Genomic DNA, 3,526 nt, shown 5'->3' with positions numbered 1-3,526 from the left:
AAGTTCCTTGGAGACTTAGAAATTCTATTCTAGGGTCGACACCAGCGTTCCTAAGGGTCAACCCTTACTTGTTGGTGAAGTTTTTGGAAATGTTGCCAGAAAAGAGGGTAGACACCAGCCTAGGGAGGGTCGACCCTCTTATGTTACAGAATCTGTGTGTTAGTTGCTGGAAAATAAGGTCGATCCCCTTCTGTCTAAGGGTCAACCCCCTTGCATGCTATCAAACATAAGTTTCTTCATAGGGTCAACCCCTGTGTTGCAAGGGTCGACCCTTGTAGAATTTTTCTAGATTTCTGTCCAATTTTTGGTCCTACTTTTTTGGGATTCACTACAAGAAAAAGCACCTTTGGAAACTAAATTTTTAGTCGTCAAAGTTCATTTTTAGTCGCGAAAAGTCGACTTTTTAGTTTCCCCGACTAAATTTTTAGTTGCCAGTTTTGTCGTGAAAACGCGGTCGGGGAAGGTATTGGCGACTAAAAAAGTTTTAGTCGGCAAAAAACAGGTCTCTAGCGACCAAAATTTTGGTCGCCAATAGTCAATTACACTTTTTAAAATTATGCATTTACCGACTAATCTTTTAGTCACCAATAGTCAAGGAATCGCCGACCAAACCTTTTAGTCACCAAAAGCAACACTTTTGGTGACCAATAATTTTAGTCGGCAAAAGTCGTTCCGTGAAAAAAAAAAAAACTAACTTTTCTTTCGTTGAGATTCGAACCACCAATCTCCCACATTCTAAACCTTAAGCAGCACACTATCTCCACTATGCCTCTACAACACCACATGATTATATATGCAACATATATTATTTATATAGTATATTGACCCGTATTAATATAAAACTATATATATAAACATAATTATTTTTATTTAATATAATTTATCTAAAAAATAAATTATTTACTAAAAAAAAAGGAGACCACTTTTGGCGACTAAATCTGTTTTTTAGTCACCAATTCTATACTTTTGGCTACTAATTATTTTTTAGTCGCTAAAAAAATTAATTCCCGCCTAAAAATAACCACTTTTGGCGACTAAACCTATTTTTAGTCGCCAAAAACCTCCACTTTTGGCGACTAAATTGAATTTTAGTCGCCAATTGTAGACTTTTAGCTACTAAATTTTTTTTAGTAGCCAAAAAGCTTCACTTTTGGCTACAAAATTTATTTTTGTCGGTAAAACACGTATAATCAGCGACCAAACTATTTTTCAGTCGCCAAAACCTATACCTTTGGCTACTAAATGTTTTTAGTCACCAAAAACCTTCACTTTTGGCTACTAAAATTTTTTTAGTCGCTAAAACCCATATAATCGGCGACCAAACTGATTTTTAGTCGCCAATACGTATACATTTGGTTACTAAATTGTTTTAGTCAGCAAAAGTCTTCACTTTTGGCTACTAATTCCATTTTAGTCACCGAAAATGCTACTTTCAACGATGAAAGGGGATTTTTTAGCCGCCAATTCTGCTTTTTCTTGTAGTGATTTTCCTTGATCTTTTGGGTTGACTTTGGGACTTTATTTCACTTTGACCTAGTACTATAAATAGGCCTCTCACTTAACCTTTTCTTTACTTTTTCTTCTCTTTTTCTTTCTCTAAGCCGTGAGACTCTTTCATCCTCTCCAAAATCACTTTTTGCTCAAAGATCTTTAGATCTACTCTCTTGGAAGCATCTCCTCGACTTGCTCCTTTGAGATTAAGTGTAGAGCTTGCCAAGAGCTTCGCTTTGATCCAAGTAGAAGTTGGTTTCGTCATCTTTGGAGTTTCAACCTTGTTTGGCTCACCTTCCCTTCTAAGCTTGAGGTAGGGATATTCTACTCTTTAATATGAGTTTTAACCTAGATATTTGTCATTTTGTATAAATGGTGGGATTTGGAAAGATTTGGGTAAAGTTAGGGTTTGGGTTTAAATTTTGAAATAGGGGTTTCCAATATTTGGCTTCATATATGTAGATGAGGGCTTGATTATGGTATTATAAGAAAATAAATGGTGAGACTGGGTCTTGGGGATGATATTGGGAAAATGGGAAGGTTTTGCCCTAATTTGTGTTAAATGACTATTTTGAATAAATAATGAAATTGACATGGGAAATATGAAATTAGAAGGGTGTCTGATTGAATGGTGTAGTTGGATTTGTTAAATCACTCACCTATGGAAATTTGATAAATTATCTGTTTGATAGATTGTATATCTATTTAGAAATATCTGTTTTGGGCTATTGGTGGAGGATAACTATGACTGTTGTAGAAACTGCATGTGGATTAGGTGACTCGAAACTAATCAATTGAATTATGTCATTGAATATGACGGTTTGATTAAATCATTGAATATGTGATTTGATTAGTCATTGTATATGACAACGTGTTTAAATACGTTGTATATGTATCATTGTTTGGGAGGACATAGGGGATGGACTCCATTGAAAATTAAGTTAGCCGGAGTGTCTAGGGTGAAAGTCCTGAAATCTTATATATATATATATATATATATGGGTGTCGGTTCCCTCGGATGTGATTCCGTAAAATGGCAAGAAATAGAAGTGCTGGATTGATAAATGTATTGGATTGTGAACCATTGAGTTATAGTCTTATTTTGGTTGTTTTGATAATAATGAATTTGGTTAATAGATTAAATGAATTGAGGTATTGGTTATCTATATTGAATGGTCTTGGAAAGAATATGTGTTGGTTAAGAATATTGCACATTTATCTAATGCTTATATCTTAGTTAAATCTCATATATTGTTTTAGCATATCTCTACTGGGCTTTCGCTCACCCTACTTGGGAAACCATTTTTAGGTACAAGTGACATGCCGCCTCCAAGGACATAGCTTGGGAGGTTTAGGAGCTGAAGGCTCCATTTTATTGTTTTGTTTGTGTTAAATGTTTATTCAAGCCGAGGGCTTTGTTTGTATAGAGACTTGGACCCTTCTTTTGTTGTAACCAAACAAAGTCTTGGAAAGATGTAAGCCCGTAGGGCATTTATTTTGTTGTTATCAATTAGAGTTACATGCTATAGTTTCAAGATGAACATTTATGAAAGTGTAATGCATGTAGTATCTTTTGTAATGTAGACTCTAATGAATGAAAATATAACATTTCTATCATATTTGTAGATATTATGAATGGTTGATTTATGTCATATTCTGAGAGCGTTACAAGAAAAGTAAGAGGAACAATGTTACCATTGCGCACAATAATGCCAAGTTGAGTAGTTAACTTTGACACATTATCCCCCATTGGGCAGTGATTTTTGTTAAATTCTATGTCCAACTTTGTACCAGTACCTTACTCCTTAATGCCCTTGGCACATCCTCTACCACACCTAATCGAGGTTGATGAAGAACTAACATGACCTGTGATATACAATAAGAATAAACAATATACACTGATAATAAACAAATGCAAATTTAAAAAATGTTAATACAAATCAAATTCTTATACCTGAGGTGGGCTGTGAAGAAGTCAAAGGGTCTAGAAAATACAATGACAATAAACAAGTTATATATAATGAGAATAAATAAA

General features: G+C 34.4%; 1 long non-coding RNA gene across 1 annotated transcript; it reads left to right on the top strand.

The window, feature by feature from the left end:
• Window positions 1–1,592: 1,592 nt before the first annotated feature.
• Window positions 1,593–3,108, top strand: LOC145790053 (uncharacterized). The gene is made up of 2 exons (XR_014328686.1): window positions 1,593–1,804; window positions 2,801–3,108. It is a non-coding gene; the product is annotated as an uncharacterized LOC145790053 (long non-coding RNA).
• Window positions 3,109–3,526: the final 418 nt, after the last annotated feature.

Source organism: Camellia sinensis, chromosome 5 (assembly GCF_055761805.1).
Source record: "Camellia sinensis isolate YWXY chromosome 5, ASM5576180v1, whole genome shotgun sequence".
Taxonomy (NCBI): Eukaryota; Viridiplantae; Streptophyta; class Magnoliopsida; order Ericales; family Theaceae; genus Camellia; species Camellia sinensis.
Note: the sequence above shows the minus strand (reverse complement) of the source record. Positions and strands in the feature narration are given on the sequence as shown.